Source organism: Oncorhynchus keta, chromosome 13 (genome assembly GCF_023373465.1).
Source record: "Oncorhynchus keta strain PuntledgeMale-10-30-2019 chromosome 13, Oket_V2, whole genome shotgun sequence".
NCBI lineage: Eukaryota > Metazoa > Chordata > Actinopteri > Salmoniformes > Salmonidae > Oncorhynchus > Oncorhynchus keta.
In genome coordinates this window covers 9,804,683-9,824,401 of record NC_068433.1, presented here as the reverse complement: position 1 = coordinate 9,824,401, position 19,719 = coordinate 9,804,683, and the positions used below count along the sequence as shown (strand labels likewise).

At 48.5% G+C, this 19,719-nt stretch overlaps 1 long non-coding RNA gene across 3 annotated transcripts; it reads left to right on the top strand.

Moving 5' to 3' along the window:
• The first annotated feature begins 9,608 nt into the window (after positions 1-9,608).
• On the top strand, positions 9,609-11,851 carry LOC127906887 (uncharacterized). 3 transcript variants are annotated; one of them, XR_008063040.1, is made up of 4 exons: positions 9,609-10,121; positions 10,419-10,782; positions 11,380-11,513; positions 11,646-11,851. It is a non-coding gene; the product is annotated as an uncharacterized LOC127906887 (long non-coding RNA). The 3 variants fall into 3 exon arrangements; XR_008063039.1 differs by lacking the exon at positions 11,646-11,851 and adding an exon at positions 11,547-11,613; XR_008063041.1 differs by lacking the exons at positions 11,380-11,513; positions 11,646-11,851 and adding an exon at positions 10,821-11,133.
• Positions 11,852-19,719: the final 7,868 nt, after the last annotated feature.

The window sequence follows — 19,719 nt, the reverse complement described above, 5'->3', positions numbered from 1 at the left end:
GGTTCCCAATCAGAGACAACGATAAATCACCTGACTCTGATTGAGAACCGCCTCAGGCAGCCATAGACTAATTAGACACCCCACAAAACCCCAAGACAAAAAACACACCACAATAACCCATGTCACACCCTGGCCTGACCAAATAAATAAAGAAAACACAAAATACTAAGACCAAGGCGTGACAATAACAACATATAACGTTTAACAACGCATATAACATAATATAAACATATAACAACATTAAACAACCTATATAACAACATACTGTATATAAGTAAGGGATAATCAACGAAGGGCTATGAGTTCTATGGAAAATATTGAATGACGTGGAAGGTGTGTTCCACAACGTGCTGGAACTGACTTACAACAGAGTTTTTATTTTCTTGAGAACGCATAGAGCCCCAAGTTGATTATCCCTTTCATGCCATGGCTATAATTTAATCATTTAACACATTTGCCACTTTTAATGTGTTCATTTGCCTGTAGAAATGTGGTCAACATCCACTGAAGTAGCTAGAAAGTTTACTCGCTTCAGTAGTTGCCATGGTAACCGAACACACAGACATGCTAGTTTCACTAATCAAACCATCAGTCCTAGCTTCCCGTTATGAGAGTTGAATTCAACAATGCCAATAAAGTTTCCATTTCGACTTTTCCTTTCAAATTAAACAATGTAGAACACGTAAAAAATTACCTCCAGTATAGCCGTTGAATTCTAGCGTGCAATTATACTGTGCACTATAGTGAAATTATGCACGCTCTAGAATGTTCTTCAAGCCAATCAGAAACAAGTTTTCAACAATGGCATGGTATAACAACATATGACAAATATAACAACATATAACGACACATACAACATATAACAAAGTATATAACAACATCATATCATTACAGGTTTCTCGTACCTTCAACAACATCCAGCCACATCTTCGAGCCCACAATCTCCAGATCATGCAGTTACATCCTTCCGACATCACCTGCGTCACGGACTAACTCACTGACGGGCCATAGTGGGTCAGACTACAGAACCACTCGGGCTCAGACACCACCATCACTACCACAGGTTCCCCACAAGGGACGGTTTTGTCACCATTCCTCTACACAGCAGACTGCCGGCAAGCCCAATCCTCCTGACACCTACGAAAGTTTTCAGAGGATTTCAGCCATTATATGCTGCATTACGAAGAATGACGATCACCTATACGGGGGGAAATGTCTTCATTTGTGGCATGGTGCAGTCAAAACAACCTGGAGCTGAATGCATCGAAAACAAAAGAGCTGGTGATAGACTTCAGAAGGAAGAAGGAGAGCACTTTTCCTCTGATCGGGGTCACTGTGGAAATGGTAGACTCATAAAAAATACTCGGGGGGGGGGTGATTGACGATAAGCTGCGGTGGAATGAGAACTTCTCCATGGTTTTAAAAAAAAGTCTTATTTTTTTTAACACTGCAATGGGGCTAAATCATGGTCACACAGAGTGTTTCTTGGTAGTCTCAAACAAATTGACTTTGAAACTAAAGTATACACCTCACACACATGGTTATGGGCTTTAAAAGAAAAAAGCCACCTGTACCATGTCACATACTGTATGAAGGTGAACGTTAGAACATTTTCAGATTGTATCCCAATGTTGCACTGTATATACATCACAGAAGAAAGACTGTTTGACATAGAAACACAGGATTTTCGCCTGTCTTTAATAAAATAAAATAAAATGTAAATATGAAATTATGAGAGTGGGCTAACATCACTAGGGAAGACGCAAACACGGTAAACATCATCAAGAAGGCTGGATCTCCCATCGGTACCAACAGGACAAACTAGAGCCCATGCTGGATAAGCAGATCCACAAAAAGCTTAGAGGTACAGAGTTCAACACTAACCACCCCCTCCACAGTACCTGCCTGGAGCATCGCAGTGCGATGGTAGACAGATTTATTTTACCCAGAGGGCCAAAACACAACGTTTCCGCAAATCCTTCCCAACATTTCTATGAGGCTTTTAACACAAACACTTGGTTTTTATATTCATTGAAGACGTGCTGCTTTTAATGTCTTTTAATAAAGAACTATCTTATCTACTTTATTATCACATCATTGTCCGAAAAGTAACTAACTTGTCCCTAGTTTATAGAGCTGTAATTTGTACAAATGTATTCATCCCAATGAATGGTAACCCCCCCCCTCACCCCCACACACATACAAATGAATGGAATTATTATTCTCTCGGACATTCAGGCGTACATAGGAATGTTCAAAGCTATTTTCAGAATAGAACGAAAAAAGGATGAAAAAAAATCTCCCCAATAAAAAGTTTTGGATGTTCTTTTTCTGTCAGTCTCTGTGCGCTGACCTTGTCACTGCCTTAGACAGGGAAACTGCAGCCCAGATGTATACTCACTAATTGCACTGAATGTTCTATATTTCTCCCCCTGATTATTCCCAACACACATTAACGCCCCGAGGGCGACTCATTTATTTTGGACCGAGCACATTTAATTAATGAATATAATTTGAGGTGATTGGTACCTGAAATGGGTATTTGGAACTGATTTGTCTCTTTGTGCACTTGCAAACTGTGAGAGCAATTTCAGTTAAACCTCACTGATGCTTGTATACTACAAACTGTTAAAGAAATTGGATCATATAAGATAGAATTGTATGTGTATTAGTAAAAGCCTGTTTTTACTGTTGTGTGTGTAGAACAAGAACCTAACTAGGGAAGTATGTCCCATGATGTTCTTGGGACACAGACAAGAGCTGACAGGCGAATCCAATGGTTTCCTGAACCGGTTCCTCTTCATCTACTGAAAACAGAGCAACGTGTTAAATCCTGCACACCAGTTTAAAGCTGTTGCTGGGCAAAAGGTTCATGCTTGTGATTGCGTGTTGGTGTGAAACTCCACATCATCTAGGCAGGTAGTGAAAGGTGCCTGATTGCTGAATTCAGGGAACCGTCGACTTATCAAGAGTAACAGTGTCTGGAGAGATTTCCTTTTGTTCTGACACCAACTGTCCTCACTGGCAGACCAGTACAACCAGCAGTTGCTACAGAATGAGACAACCTTTTCCCCAGTTAGTCTGTACCTTGTACCCCAGTTTCATATCATCCTACACACACATAGACATACCAAGGTCACGTGTTTTGTACATGTTTGCATGAGACAACTTGCATGAGACAAAATGTTGCATCGTTGTGTACTACGTCAACCATGTCTTTTGACATGTTATGTATTCAGACCCCTTGACTTTTTTCAGGTTTCATTACATTACACATTTAATTAAGAAGAAGAAGAAGAAGAAGAAGAAGAAGAAGAAGAAGAAGAAGAAGAAGAATCCTCGGCAATCTACACACAATACCCCATAATGACAAAGTGAAAACAGTTTTAACTTTATTTTAGAAAATGTATAACAAAATTAAAAAACTGAAATACCTTATTTGTTTACTTATTTACGTACGTTTTCCAACCCTTTGCTATGATACTCAAAATTTAGCTCAGGTGCATTCTGTTTCCATTGATCATCCTTGAGATGTTTCTACAACTTGATTGGAGTCCACCTGTGGTACATTCAATTGATTGTACATGATTTGGAAAGGCACACACCTGTCTATAAGGTCCCATAGTTGACAGTGCATATCAGAGCATAAACCAAAGCCATGAGGTCCAAGGAATTGTCCGTAGAGCTCAGAGACAGGATCCCTGTATTGAAGGTCCCCAAGAACACAGTGGCCTCCATCATGATTAAATGGAAGAAGTTTGAAACCACCAAGACTCTTCCTTGACATGGCCTCCAGGCCAAACTGAGCAATCGGGGGAGAAGGGCATTGGTCAGGGAGGTGACCAAGAAATCAATGGTCACTTTGACAGAGAGCTAGAGTTCCTCTGTGGAGATGGGAGAACCTTCCAGAAGGTCAACCATCTCTGCATCACTCCACCAATCAGGCCTTTATGGTAGAGTGGCCAGACGGAAGCCACTCCTCAGTAAAAGGCACATGACAGCCACTTGTAATTTGCCAAAAGGCACCTAAAGACTCTCAGACCATGAGCAACAAGATTCCCTTGTCTGATGAAATCGGTATTGAACTCTTTGGCCTGAATGCCAAGCGTCATGTCTGAAGGAAACCTGGCACCATCCCTACGGTGAAACATGGTGGTGGCAGCATCACGTCTGGAGGAAACCTGGCACCATCCCTACGGTGAAGCATGGTGGTGGCAGCATCACGTCTGGAGGAAACCTGGCACCATCCCTACGGTGAAGCATGGTGGTGGTAGCATCACGTCTGAAGCAAACCAGGCACCAACCCTACGGTGAAGCATGGTGGTGGCAGCATCATGCAGTGGCAATGTTTTTCAGCGGCAGGGACTGGGAGACTAGTCAGGATTGAGCAAAGATTAACGGGGCAAAGAACAGAGAGGGATTCTTGATGAAAACCTGCTCCAGAGCACTTAGAATCTCAGACTGGGGCGAATGTCACCTTCCAACAGGACAACAAACCTAAGCACACAGTCAAGACAACGCAGGATTGGCTTCGGGACAAGTCTCTGAATGTCCTTGAGTGGCTCAGCAAGAGCCTGGACTTGAACCCGATTGAACATCTCTGGAGAGATGTGAAAATAGCTTTGCAGCAACTATCCCAATCAAACCTGACAGAGCTTGAGAGGATCTACAGAGAAGAATGGGAGAAACTCCCCAAATACAGGTATGCCAAGCTTGTAGCATCATACCCAAGAAGACTCAATGCCTTAATCGCTCCCAAAGGTGCTTCAACAAAATACTGAGTAAAGGGTCTGAATACTTATGTAAATATGATGTATCAGTTTCTTATCTGTAATAAATTGCAAAAAGTGCGAACATTTCTAAAAAAAATAGTTTCTGCTTTGACATTATGGGGTATTGTGTGTAGATTGATGAGTGTGGAAAAAACAAACAATTTAGTCCGTTTTAGAATAAGGCTGTAATGTAACAAAATGTGGAAAAAGTCAACGGGTCTGAATATTTCTTTATAACAATTTATATACAGTATATACGTATAGCCTGGAAAAATATAGCCTGAAATGTCTGAAAAAAAGTTGATTCAAAATGAGCATAGAAACCACCAAGGGCAAAGAGAGACTTCTTGACAAATACACAAGGTACTTTGGATCTCATGTTTGGATTCATGGCACGTGCCGGTAGGATCAAATCGTATCACTTTTATTCTTATTTCAGGAGGTTGGAGGAAGTTCCAATCTTGGGCAGCGATCTCAAATCTCATATGTGTGATTAGATTCCTTTAGCATGGCTGAGGGGCCTGGGAGTAGGGGAAGACTAAGAGAAGGCTGATGTGCCTGGGACTAGGGGAAGGCTGAGGTGCCTGGGAGTAGGGGAAGACTACGGGAAGGCTGAGGGGCCTGGGAGTAGGGGAAGACTATGGGAAGGCTGAGGGGACTGGGAGTAGGGGAAGACTATGGGAAGGCTGAGGGGCCTGGGAGTAGGGGAAGGCTGAGGGGCCTGGGAGTAGGGGAAGACTATGGGAAGGCTGAGGGGCCTGGGAGTAGGGGAAGACTATGGGAAGGCTGAGGGGCCTGGGAGTAGGGGAAGACTAGGGGAAGGCTGAGGGGCCTGGGAGTAGGGGAAGACTGAGGGGCCTGGGACTAGGGGAAGACTATGGGAAGGCTGAGGGGCCTGGGAGTAGGGAAGACAAGGGGACATGGGAGTAGGGAAGGCTGAGGGGCCTGGGAGTAGGGGAAGACTGAGGGGCCTGGGACTAGGGGAAGACTATGGGAAGGCTGAGGGGCCTGGGAGTAGGGGAAGACTGAGGGGCCTGGGAGTAGGGGAAGGCTGAGGGGCCTGGGAGTAGGGGAAGACTATGGGAAGGCTGAGGGGCCTGGGAGTAGGGGAAGACTATGGGAAGGATGAGGGGCCTGGGAGTAGGGGAAGACTATGGGAAGGCTGAGGGGCCTGGGAGTAGGGGAAGACTAGGGGAAGGCTGAGGGGCCTGGGAGTAGGGGAAGACTGAGGGGCCTGGGACTAGGGGAAGACTATGGGAAGGCTGAGGGGCCTGGGAGTAGGGGAAGACTGAGGGGCCTGGGAGTAGGGGAAGGCTGAGGGGCATGGGAGTAGGGGAAGACTATGGGAAGGCTGAGGGGCCTGGGAGTAGGGGAAGACTATGGGAAGGCTGAGGGGCCTGGGAGTAGGGGAAGACTATGGGAAGGCTGAGGGGCCTGGGAGTAGGGGAAGACTATGGGAAGGCTGAAGGGGAAGACTGAAGGACTGGGAGTAGGGGAAGACTATGGGAAGGCTGATGGGCCTGGGAGTAGGGGAAGATTAGGGGAAGGCTGAGGGGCCTGGGAGGGAAGACCTGGGAGTAGGGGAAGACTGAGGGGCCTGGGACTGAGGGCCTGGGAAGACGAATACTATGGGAAGGCTGGGGGGCCTGGGCGTAGGGAAGACTGAGGGGCCTGGGAGTAGGGGAAGACTATGGGAAGGCTGATGGGCCTGGGAGTATGGGAAGACTAGGGGAAGGCTGAGGGCCTGGGACTAGGGGAAGAAGGGGCCTGGGACTAGGGGAAGACTAGGGAAGGCTGAGGGGCCTGGGAGTAGGGGAAGACTGATGGGAAAGGATGAGGGGCCTGGGGAAGGCTGAGGGGGGAGTAGGGGAGACTATGGGAAAGGCTGGGAGTAGGGGCCTGGGGGCCTGGGAGGGGGAAGACTTAGGGGAAGGCTGAGGGGCCTGTAAGTAGGGGAAGACTATGGGAAGGCTGAGGGGCCTGGGAGTAGGGGAAGACTATGGGAAGGCTGAGGGGCCTGGGAGTAGGGGAACTAGGGGAAGGCTGAGGGGCCTGGGAGTAGGGAAGACTGAGGGGCCTGGGACTAGGGGAAGACTGGGGAGGGAGGGGCCTGGGAGTAGGGGAAGACTGAGGGGCCTGGGAGGGGGAAGGCTGCCTGGGACTAGGCAAAGACTATGGGAAGGCTGAGGGGCCTGGGAGTAGGGGAAGACTATGGGAAGGCTGAGGGGCCTGGGAGTAGGGGAAGACTAGGGGAAGGCTGAGGGGCCTGGGAGTAGGGGAATACTGAGGGGCCCTGGGACTAGGGAAGACTAGGGGAAGGCTGAGGGGCCTGGGAGTAGGGGAATACTGAGGGGCCCTGGGATTAGGGGAAGACTAGGGGAAGGCTGAGGGGCCTGGGCGTAGGGGAAGACTGAGGGGCCTGGGAGTAGGGGAAGACTATGGGAAGGCTGAGGGGCCTGGGAGTAGGGGACGACTATGGGAAGGCTGAGGGGCCTGTGAGTAGGGGAAGACTGAGGGGCCTGGGAGTAGGGGAAGACTATGGGAAGGCTGAGGTGCCCGGGAGTAGGGGAGGACTATGGGATGGCTGAGCATGTTGCTATCTTTGAATATCCCAATAAATGAATAGACTGTTGAGGTTAAACGGTAGGACATCTAGGGAGTGTATCTATGACTACGAAGGAGTGGGTAGACCGCCTACGCTGTCTAGGGTCAGATAAAGGTCAATATATAACATGCTTCACTCTTGTTTTGAGGTGAAAATGAAACATTTCTTAGTTTTCTTAGAAAATGAAAAGAACACTAGTAGTGATCTTTAAATAGCACGAGTGTGGATGTCTAGGGGAGGTGACACCCTTTAGTGTCTGTTAATTAACATCAGTGCTCTTAAGCAGCCTTGACACTACGTATAAGTCAAGTGTTGTGCCATATCGACACAGACATGTCCAAATATGTATTTCTTATAACACAATTATATCATACTACACGATGATATCTTTTCTCAATAACATTAAGGTGTTGAGTGCATATGTCAAAACCTGCAATATAAATGTAGGTTTTTTACTGGTTTTAATGGTGAGAGAAGTACTTATCTCCTATTCATGGAAGACCAGTAATAATACTACTGTAACTGGCATATGGTCTCTAGACGGCAGCCATTTCCTGCTGTCAAATTACCAAATCGCTCTCTCGTGGCCTCATGGGTGGAATGCTGTTCATTTAACCCACCAAACATCGGATATTTCTATGTTTAATCGTTTTGTTATGTTTCAGTCTTCTGTGGTGTATTTAAAGTGTAATATTGGGATGCAAACTCAAACTTGAAAACATTTCAACTCTACATCTGACATGGTACGGGTGTCTTCTTTTTTAAAGTCCGTGACTATGTCTGTGAGATGTATATATTTGTTTCAAAGTAGATTTGTTTAAGACGACCATGAAACACTTTGTGTGACCATGAATTAGCTCAGTGCCGTAAAAGGTTCAAGATATAAATGACTCAATTTAAAGCTCTTCTCATTTAATGTTTGCATTTAATGACAACATTGCTTTCCTAGTGTAAAAACTGGCTTCAATTCCTTTGTTCTTCCCCACACAAGTTTGCAAAGTGTGTTTTTCACATAGGCGCTCACCTTGGCCGTCGTCAATGTTGTTGAGCAATAGGCACCATTGAAACATCTAACCTTGTTGCCGCTGGCAACACCGTGTTTAATTTCATTACCCCTTCAATATCTCAGAGGCCCTGCAAAAAACAACAAAGAAACCTTTTATTCACGCTCTATCTGTCAATTACTCTCCTTCCTTTTCTCTTCCCCCTTTTCCTCATTTTCTCCCTGTTTTTCACGGAGTTCAAAATGACTTGAAATGAGCGAAAAGAATGGGGGGAAATAATGAGCGAAAAGGAAAGGTAAAATAAGGAAGGAATAAAATGTGTGTCATGAACAAATGGAACCGAAGGAATCGATTAATATCACTATTAGGTAGCAGTTTCTATCTGGCCCAGCGTTTGTTGTCACTATATAAAACCTTGACGACGACATCTGAATAGGGGCAGAAATCAAATTAAAAACCCAGATTTGTCCGTCGGACTACAGGTGGTGAAGCTTGATTCATCACTCCAGAGAACGCATTACCACTGCTCCAGAGTCCAACGGTGGCGAGCTTTACACCACTCCAATCAACTATGACATTGCGCATTGGCTGCTTGGCCATGGAAACCCATTTTATGAAGCTCTCGACAAACAGTTATTTTGCAGACATTGCTTACAGAGGCAGTTTGGAACTTGGTAGGGAGCATTGCAACCGACAACAGTACACGCCTCAACACTCTGCGGTCTGAGCTTGTGTGGTCTACCACTTCGCTGCTAAGCCGTTGTTGCTTCTAGATGTTTCGACTTCACAATAACAGCACTTACAGTTGACCGGGGCAACTCTATCAGGGCAGATATTTGATGAACTGTCTTGTTGGGAAGGTGGCATGTTAAAAGTCACTGAGCTCTTCAGTATGCGGCAGGGTAGCCTCGTGGTTAGAGTGTAGAGGTGGGAGCGTAGCCTAGTGGTTAGAGTGTAGAGGCGGCAGGGTAGCCTCGTGGTTAGAGTGTAGAGGTGGGAGCGTAGCCTAGTGGTTAGAGTGTAGAGGCGGCAGGGTAGCCTAGTGGTTAGAGTGTAGAGGCGGCAGGGTAGCCTAGTGGTTAGAGTGTAGAGGCGGCAGGGTAGCCTAGTGGTTAGAGTGTAGAGGTGGCAGGGTAGCCTAGTGGTTAGAGGGGAGGGTTAGAGTGTAGAGGCAGGGTAGCCTAGTGGTTAGAGTGTAGAGGAGGCAGGGTAGCCTCGTGGTTAGAGTGTAGAGGAGGCAGGGTAGCCTAGTGGTTAGAGTGTAGAGGCGGCAGGGTAGCCTAGTGGTTAGAGTGTAGAGGCGGCAGGGTAGCCTAGTGGTTAGAGTGTAGAGGTGGCAGGGTAGCCTAGTGGTTAGAGGGGAGGGGCGGCAGGGTAGCCTAGTGGTTAGAGTGTAGAGGCGGCAGGGTAGCCTAGTGGTTAGAGTGTAGAGGTGGCAGGGTAGCCTAGTGGTTAGAGTGTAGAGGTGGCAGGGTAGCCTAGTGGTTAGAGTGTAGGGGCGGCAGGGTAGCCTAGTGGTTAGAGTGTAGAGGCGGCAGGGTAGCCTAGTGGTTAGAGTGTAGAGGCGGCAGGGTAGCCTAGTGGTTAGAGTGTAGAGGCGGCAGGGTAGCCTAGTGGTTAGAGTGTAGAGGCGGCAGGGTAGCCTAGTGGTTAGGGTAGCCTAGTGGTTAGAGTGTAGAGGTGGCAGGGTAGCCTAGTGGTTAGAGTGGAGAGGCGGCAGGGTAGCCTAGTGGTTAGAGTGTAGAGGCGGCAGGGTAGCCTAGTGGTTAGAGTAGCCTAGAGGTGGCAGGGTAGCCTCGTGGTTAGAGTGTAGAGGCGGCAGGGTAGCCTCGTGGTTAGAGTGTAGAGGTGGCAGGGTAGCCTAGTGGTTAGAGGGGAGGGGCGGCAGGGTAGCCTAGTGGTTAGAGTGGAGGCGGCAGGGTAGCCTAGTGGTTAGAGTGTAGAGGCGGCAGGGTAGCCTAGTGGTTAGAGTGTAGAGGCGGCAGGGTAGCCTAGTGGTTAGAGTGTAGAGGTGGCAGGGTAGCCTAGTGGTTAGAGGTAGAGGCGGCAGGGTAGCCTAGTGGTTAGAGTGTAGAGGCGGCAGGGTAGCCTAGTGGTTAGAGTGTAGAGGCGGCAGGGTAGCCTAGTGGTTAGAGTGTAGAGGCGGCAGGGTAGCCTGGTTAGAGTGTAGAGGCGGCAGGGTAGCCTCGTGGTTAGAGTGTAGAGGCGGCAGGGTAGCCTCGTGGTTAGAGTGTAGAGGCGGCAGGGTAGCCTCGTGGTTAGAGTGTAGAGGCGGCAGGGTAGCCTCGTGGTTAGAGTGTAGAGGCGGCAGGGTAGCCTCGTGGTTAGAGTGTAGAGGCGGCAGGGTAGCCTCGTGGTTAGAGTGTAGAGGCGGCAGGGTAGCCTCGTGGTTAGAGTGTAGGTTAGAGGCGGCAGGGTAGCCTAGTGGTTAGAGTGTAGAGGCGGCAGGGTAGCCTCGTGGTTAGAGTGTAGAGGCGGCAGGGTAGCCTCGTGGTTAGAGTGTAGAGGCGGCAGGGTAGCCTAGTGGTTAGAGTGTAGAGGCGGCAGGGTAGCCTCGTGGTTAGAGTGTAGAGGCGGCAGGGTAGCCTAGTGGTTAGAGTGTAGAGGCGGCAGGGTAGCCTAGTGGTTAGAGTGTAGAGGCGGCAGGGTAGCCTCGTGGTTAGAGTGTAGAGGCGGCAGGGTAGCCTCGTGGTTAGAGTGTAGAGGCGGCAGGGTAGCCTCGTGGTTAGAGTGTAGAGGCGGCAGGGTAGCCTAGTGGTTAGAGTGTAGAGGCGGCAGGGTAGCCTCGTGGTTAGAGTGTAGAGGCGGCAGGGTAGCCTCGTGGTTAGAGTGTAGAGGCGGCAGGGTAGCCTAGTGGTTAGAGTGTAGAGGTGGCAGGGTAGCCTGTGGTTAGAGTGTAGAGGCGGCAGGGTAGCCTCGTGGTTAGAGTGTAGAGGCGGCAGGGTAGCCTCGTGGTTAGAATGTAGGGCGGCAGGGTAGCCTCGTGGTTAGAGTGTAGAGGCGGCAGGGTAGCCTCGTGGTTAGAGTGTAGAGGCGGCAGGGTAGCCTCGTGGTTAGAGTGTAGAGGCGGCAGGGTAGCCTCGTGGTTAGAGTGTAGAGGCGGCAGGGTAGCCTCGTGGTTAGAGTGTAGAGGTGGCAGGGTAGCCTCGTGGTTAGAGTGTAGAGGCGGCAGGGTAGCCTCGTGGTTAGAGTGTAGAGGCGGCAGGGTAGCCTCGTGGTTAGAGTGTAGAGGTGGCAGGGTAGCCTCGTGGTTAGAGTGTAGAGGCGGCAGGGTAGCCTCGTGGTTAGAGTGTAGAGGCGGCAGGGTAGCCTCGTGGTTAGAGCGTTGGACTAGTATCCGGAAGGGTGCAAGTTCAAATTCCCGAGCTGACAGGGTACAAATCTGTCGTTCTGCCCCTGAACAGGCAGTTAACCCACTGTTCCTAGGCCGTCATTGAAAATAAGAATTTGTTCTTAACTGACTTGCCTAGTTAAATAAAGGTAAAATAATAAATCAAATCAAATCAAATCAAATTTATTTATATAGCCCTTCGTACATCAGCTGATATCTCAAAGTGCTGTAGGTGTAGGTGTAAAAGCACGGTGGCTAGGAAAAACTCCCTAGAAAGGCAAAAACCTAGGAAGAAACCTAGAGAGGAACCAGGCTATGTGGGGTGGCCAGTCCTCTTCTGGCTGTGCCGGGTAGAGATTATAACAGAACATGACCAAGATGTTCAAATGTTCATAAATGACCAGCATGGTCGAATAATAATAAGGCAGAACAGTTGAAACTGGAGCAGCAGCAGTCAGGTGGAATGGGGACAGCAAGGAGCCATCATGTCAGGTAGTCCTGGGGCACTGTCCTAGGGCTCAGGTCCTCCGAGAGAGAGAAAGAAAGAGAGAATTAGAGAGAGCATATGTGGGTGGCCAGTCCTCTTTTGGCTGTGCCGGGTGGAGATTATAACAGAACGTGGCCAAGATGTTCAAATGTTCATAAATGACCAGCATGGTTGAATAATAGTAAGGCAGAACAGTTGAAACTGGAGCAGGAGCATGGCCAGGTGGACTGGGGACAGCAAACCTCATGTCAGGTAGTCCTGCATGGTCCTAGGGCCCAGGCCAGTTGAAACTGGAAGCAGGGCCAGGTGGACTGGGGACAGCAAGGAGTCATCATGTCAGGTAGTCCTGGGGCATGGTCCTAGGGCTCAGGTCCTCCGAGAGAGAGAAAAAGAGAGAAGGAGAGAATTAGAGAACGCACACTTAGATTCACACAGGACACCGAATAGGACAGGAGAAGTACTAGATATAACAAACTGACCCTTGCCCCCCGACACATAAACTACTGCAGCATAAATACTGGAGGCTGAGACAGGAGGGGTCAGGAGACACTGTGGCCCCATCCGAGGACACCCCCGGACAGGGCCAAACAGGAAGGATGGGCCATTTTTTCAAATCAAATCAAATCAAATGTATTTATATAGCCCTTCGTACATCAGCTGATATCTCAAAGTGCTGTACAGAAACAATGCAGGTGTAGAAGCACGGTGGCTAGGAAAAACTCCCTAGAAAGGCAAAAACCTAGGAAGAAACCTAGAGAGGAACCAGGCTATGTGGGGTGGCCAGTCTTCTTCTGGCTGTGCCGGGTGGAGATTATAACAGAACATGGCCAAGATGTTAAAATGTTCATAAATGACCAGCATGGTCGAATAATAATAAGGCAGAACAGTTGAAACTGGAGCAGCAGCATGGCCAGGTGGACTGGGGACAGCAAGGAGTCATCATGTCAGGTAGTCCTGGGGCATGGTCCTAGGGCTCAGGTCCTCCGAGAGAGAGAAAGAAAGAGAGAAGGAGAGAATTAGAGAACGCACACTTAGATTCACACAGGACACCGAATAGGACAGGAGAAGTACTCCAGATATAACAAACTGACCCTAGCCCCCCGACACATAAACTACTGCAGCATAAATACTGGAGGCTGAGACAGGAGGGGTCAGGAGACACTGTGGCCCCATCCGAGGACACCCCCGGACAGGGCCAAATAGGAAGGATATAACCCCACCCACTTTGCCAAAGCACAGCCCCCACACCACTAGAGGGATATCTTCAACCACCAACTTACCATCCTGAGACAAGTCTGAGTATAGCCCACAAAGATCTCCGCCATGGCACAACCCCAGGGGGTGCCAACCCAGACAGGATGACCACATTTGTCTATGGAGATTGCATGGCGGTTTGCTCGATTGTATACACCTGTCAGCATTGGGTGTGGCTGAAATAGCAGAATCCACCAATTTGAATGTGTATCCACATACTTTTGTATATATAGTGTATGTTCTCCCCATTCGTAATATGCTTTTCCAAAGCTGCTACAGATGTAATATCTTAATTCGAAATGCAAGAAATATAAAAAGGTTAGTGTATTTGAGGTTTAAAATGTTTCTGAGGTTTGTCATTTCCACTGTGAAATGTTAGCTGAATCCACTCATTTCAGGACATGTCCACGTAATTGTGTTTAAGAAGAACAAAGGGATGGCCGAGATGGGTATTCCTCAGATACACACAAATGAAGCCTTCAACAGCTGGAGACAATATTCAGTGTCTCCTTTCGCAATTTCCGCAGTCCATTCCACAGCGCAACACACACACACACTTGTCAGGCCCGCACAATGGTCGCCAACAGACAGATGGTCAGAGAGATGTGGTGAATCAGAAATAGACTACATTCTTTTCCCCCTGGCCCGGGGTATATATATGAGGTCAGAAGGAAGTGTCTTTCTTTAACGCTAACAAGGGCTACTTTACATTGGAGTGTTTTGTGGTAATGATGCCACGAGTGCTTCCAGAGACATGTCGGTTGCTAATGAACGGCAACAACGAGTGATGGAATACTGCTAATGCAGATATCGCATGTCTACGGAGGTAGATGCCGCGTACACACAACGTGTGTGTGATCCGACACACACACACACACACATACAAACACGCACGACGCACCGCACAATCGAAGATTCAAATATTCAGGCGAACACACACACACAACACACACCACACACATACGCTGTTACGGTTTTCTTCTGGTGAAAGAGAGGAGGACCAAAATGCAGCGTGGTTATTCATAAACATCTTTAAAATGAAAGATGAAAATACGAACAATTTACAAAAACAATAAACGTAACGTGAAAACCGACAACAGTCCTAACTGGTGCAAAACACAGAGACAGGAACAATCACCCACGAAATACCCAAAGAATATGGCTGCCTAAATATGGTTCCCAATCAGAGACAACGATAAACACCTGCCTCTGATTGAGAACCACTCTAGGCAACCATAGACTTTCCTAGACTACTTAACTAAACACAATCCCATAAACTACAAAACCCCTAGACAAAACAAACCACATAAATCATCCATGTCACACCCTGGCCTAACCAAGAAAGAGAGAACGCAGGATACTAAGACGAGGGCGTGACACATGCCTTGAGATAAATACATGAGTCAGCCTCCAGTCCACTCCAGCGCAATAGTCTCTTGGAGGGGGTCTTTCAAGCCTCTTGGAGGGGGTCTTTCAAGCCTCTTGGAGGGGGTCTTTGAATCTGCATCTGTAAGTGATAACTTCATTACTGGCATATGACCACTGAGTGCAATCAAGTAAATAATTTCCAAGCCTTGTGTGTACAGACCCTCCACTAAAGAAAAAAAACACGTCCTTCCTCAGTCTTCTTCCCTTATATAAAAAACACATCCTTCCTCCGTCTCCTTCCCTTATATAAAAAACACATCCTTCCTCAGTCTTCTTCCCTTATATAAAAAACACTTCCTTCCTCCGTCTCCTTCCCTTATATTTAAAAACACATCCTTCCTCAGTCTCCTTTCCTGATATAAAAAACACATCCTTCCTCAGTCTCCTTCCCTTATATAAAAAAAATAAGTTTTTTTTCTGAAGCATTTGCTATTTTTCAGAATTCATGTTTTTGTTGACAGAAATATCCTCAAAGGATAATCTGACTAGAGGAATGGTGACATTGAGCAGATCTTGTGTGCGTGCGTGTGTGTGTGTGCGTGCGTGTGTGCGTGTGTGCGTGCGTGTGTGCGTGTGTGTGCGTGTGCGTGTGTGTGTGCGTGTGTGTGCGTGTGTGCGTGTGTGCGTGTGTGTGCGTGTGTGTGCGTGTGTGTGTGTGCGTGTGCGTGTGCGTGTGTGCGTGTGTGTGCGTGTGTGTGTGTGTGTGCGTGTGCGTGTGTGCGTGTGTGCGTGTGTGTGCGTGTGTGTGCGTGTGTGTGTGTGCGTGTGTGCGTGTGTGTGTGTGCACAATTTGAGGATTAGGTTGTGTTTATTTGCTGCCACTTACATACCCACGATGCACTCTGAAATCTGAAAATTCTTCCTTTACTTTGCATTATTCACCTGTCTAAGCATGTCTATCAAAAACAGGTTTGTCAGGTTGAACATACATGAGGTCCCTTTGATCAGGGCCTAGCAGTCACATCATACTCCATGAGTGTCTGTTTCTTCCAGACACATTGCCGTGACATCTAAGGCTTTCATCCATATACCATAGATATGGCACACCTGTGAAACACATAAGGAATTGAGGGAGGGAGGGATGGAGGGAGTGAATGCTGTCGTGTCGTGTACCCCTGAGCAACAGCAATGGCGTATCAATGACTACAGCAGCTATGGCTACCGTGTCGCTACCGTGCCACATCCTGCATGTGGGAGCGTAATGCGGGGCGAACACACTTTCCGCTTATCTCTTGGCTGCTTACCGCCAACGCCACCACAACTGTACTTTACCCAGAATCCCCCAGATTTATTCCACTGAAGAAGAAAAAAAACACATCCTTCCTCCGGCTCCTGTGAAAAAAAAATCGCATGAAAAACACGTGTGAAGTTTCGCAGGTACATTTTCCATGTGTTTTTCCCCTCATGTGAAAAAGTTCTTCTCCACATGTGAAATTTTTCACCACTTCCAACTACATCTGGCCTTCCATCCAGGGACTAACCAGGACTGACCCTGCTTAGCTTCAGAGGAAACACAGCAGTGGGATACAGGATTCAATGATGATGGAAAGAATGTTCCAAAACTTGCAACTGGAAAAGGCAAAGGGTAAGATAAGCAAAGATTGGGGAAAATTGCAGAAAAGATGGAGGAATTTTATTTATTCTCGTTATAATAAAAAAAAATGACTGAAAGATTATGTTTTGTTTCCTTTTACAATATATTTGCATTAAAAAAGTATTTATTTGCAATATTTTGTTTCTCTATCAACAGTTTGGGGTTTATTTATTTTATGTTATCAGATTTTTTTTTGCAATACTAGGAATTTTGTTCTCGACTCCAGAAGTTTGCTTGATATTAATAATGCCACAAAAGTAGCTCACTCACTCGAAGATTTTACCATATAACATAATAATAACTCTATTAAAGTGGCTTATTTGAAACATTACCAAAGGGTCCTCCCCGCCACAGTTTCGATAAAAAGCTGAGCGATGTGGCTGGAGAAATGCAACCACTCTCAAATCCATACACTACGCTATGGATGCAAAGACCATCAAAGATATTCAAATTTTATTCATGTTGTTAGGCTATACAATGTTTGTTTGCGTTTACTTTGTTTACAAACATTGGAGTAAATGTGGAGTTTTATTACATGTGAAACTGCTAATTAGATTTTCACTTTCACATGCCGAATTTTAAGTTCACATGTGAAAAACAATCACGTACGTATATAAAATTCTAGTAAAACACATTCACGTTAAAATCTAACTTTTTTTCACATGTGAAACGGCAAATTAGATTTTACATGTGATTGATTTACACATTTGAAAGTGAGATTTTCACATCTGGATGTTTTTAAAACGGCAATTTACTTGAGCTGCATGTTATTCTCATCACAAGTGAAAAGTTGGTGATAACATGTGAACTCTAAATGTAATACTTGTGAAAATACAAGTGAAATTTAAGCTCAACGTGAAAACACTTATTTCACATGTTAAAATGAGATTTCACATGTGAAACTACAAATTTGATAAAAAAATGTGGTAAGGGTTAAACCTGCGGATTTCACTCCCTCCCTCTCTCCCTCTTATCTCGCTTCTATCCAAAGACATCGACTGGCTTGGATTTTATTCCAAGTTCTTATATACTTCTTAATCTCTTCACTGCCAAGACTGCTATCTGTCTGTGTGGGTATCAGAGGAAATCCCTCTGTGTAAGTAGCCACACCAGTTACAGTATGGGGAGAAGAGAGATAGCAGTGTTTTGGGTTAAGGAAGACTTTTGATGGATGTCATTTGTTTTGCTCAAAACAAGAGAAACTTGAAAATATGTGTAGCATAAAGACCGAGCCATGTGTATTCTCAAGAGATCATCAATATTGAATGAGCAACCGCCGACTGTGCATGGTCAAATTAAACCTTAAGAAACTTCATATAAATAAATGGGTGAAGGTCAGAGTGAGGACTGTTTCAAGTATGACTTTCATCTATCAAATGAATTATTGATGATCTTGAAATGCTCAAGGATGAATTAAATGCCACCAACAGAAGACCTCCAGAAAGCATAATAGGCATTTTTTCTCATTTGGACAAAAAGTCCGTCCTCCCCCTTCTCTTCCCCGTGCTCTCTCCTCCCCCTTCTCTCCCCCATGCTCTCTCCCCCGTGCTCTCTTCCCCGTGCTCTCTCCTCCCCCTTCTCTCCCCCATGCTCTCTCCCCCGTGCTCTCTTCCCCGTGCTCTGTCCTCCCCTTCTCTCCCCCGTGCTCTCTCCCCGTGCTCTCTACTGCCCCTTCTCTCCCCCGTGCTCTCTCCTCCGTGCTCTCTCCCCGTGCTCTCTCCCCGTGCTCTCCCCTTCTCTCCCCCCGTGCCCCCCCGTGCTCTCTCATCCCCCTTCTCTCCCCGTGCTCTCTCCCCGTGCCTCTCCTCCGTGCTCTCTCCTCCCCCTTCTCTCCCCCGTGCTCTCTCCCCCGTGCTCTCTCCTCCCCCTTCTCTCCCCCGTATTCTCTCCTCCCCCTTCTCTCCCCCGTGCTCTCTTCCCCCGCTCTCTCCTCCCCTCCTCTCCTCCCCCTTCTCTCCCCGTGCTCTCTCCCCCGTGCTCTCTCCCTCCCCCTTCTCTCCCCTGTGCTCTCTCCCCGTGCTCTCTCCTCCCCCTTCTCCCCCGTGCTCTCCTCCCCTTCTCTCCCCTGTGCTCTCTCCCCTGTGCCTCCCCCGTGCTCTCCCCCGTGCTCTCTCCTCTGTGCTCTCTCCCCCGTGCTCCTCCCTGTGCTCTCTCCCCCGTGCTCTCTCCTCCCCCTTCTCTCCCCGTTCCTCCCCTCTCCCTCCGTGCTCTCTTCCCCGTGCTCTCTCCCCCCTTCTCTCCTCCCCTTCTCTCCCCGTGCTCTCTCCTCCTCCTCCCCCTTCTCTCCCTGTGCTCTCCCCCGTGCTCTCTCCTCCCCTCTCTCCCCGTATTCTCTCCTCCCCTTCTCTCCTCCGTGCTCTCTCCCCTGTGCTCTCTCCCCGTGCTCTCTCCCCGTGCCCCCTCTGTGCTCTCCCCCGTGCTCTCTCCCCGCTCTCTCCCCGTGCTCTCTCCTCCCCCTCCTCCCCTTCTCCCCCGTGCTCTCTCCCCCATGCTCTCTCCTCCCCCTTCTCTCCCCAGTGCTTTCTCCTCCCTCTCTCCTCCGTGCTCTCTCCCCCCTTCTCTCCCCGTGCTCTCTCCCCGTGCTCTCTTCCCCGTGCTCTCCCCCCTTCTCTCCCCGTGCTCTCTCCCCCGTGCTCTCTCCTCCCCTTCTCTCCCTGTGCTCTCTCCCCCGTGCTCTCTCCTCCGTGCTCTCTCCCCCGTCCCCCCTCTCTCCTCCCCGTCTCTCTCTGTGCTCCCCTCCGTGCTCTCTCCTCCGTGCTCTCCCCCGTGCTCTCTCCCCCCGTGCTCTCTCCCCGTGCTCTCTCCCCGTGCTCTCTCCTCTGTGCTCTCTCCCCCGTGCTCCCCCTCGTGCTCTCCCCCGTGCTCTCTCCTCCCCCTTCTCTCCCCCGTGCTCTCTCCTCCCCTTCTCTCCTCCCCCTTCTCTCCCCGTGCTCTCTCCCCCGTGCTCTCTCCCCCCTTCTCCCCTGTGCTCTCTCCCCGTGCTCTCTCCTCCCCTCCCTGTGCTCTCTCCCCGTGCTCTCTCCCCCGTGCTCTCTCCTCTGTGCTCCTCCCCGTGCTCTCTCTCCCCCGTGCTCTCTCCCCATGCTCTCTCCTCCCCCTTCTCTCCCCGTGCTCTCTCCCCATCCCCCCCTTCTCTCCCCAGTGCTTTCTCCTCCGTGCTCTCTCCTCCGTGCTCTCTCCTCCCTTCTCTCCCCCCGTGCTCTCTCCCCGTGCTCTCTTCCCCGTGTCTCCTCCCCCTTCTCTC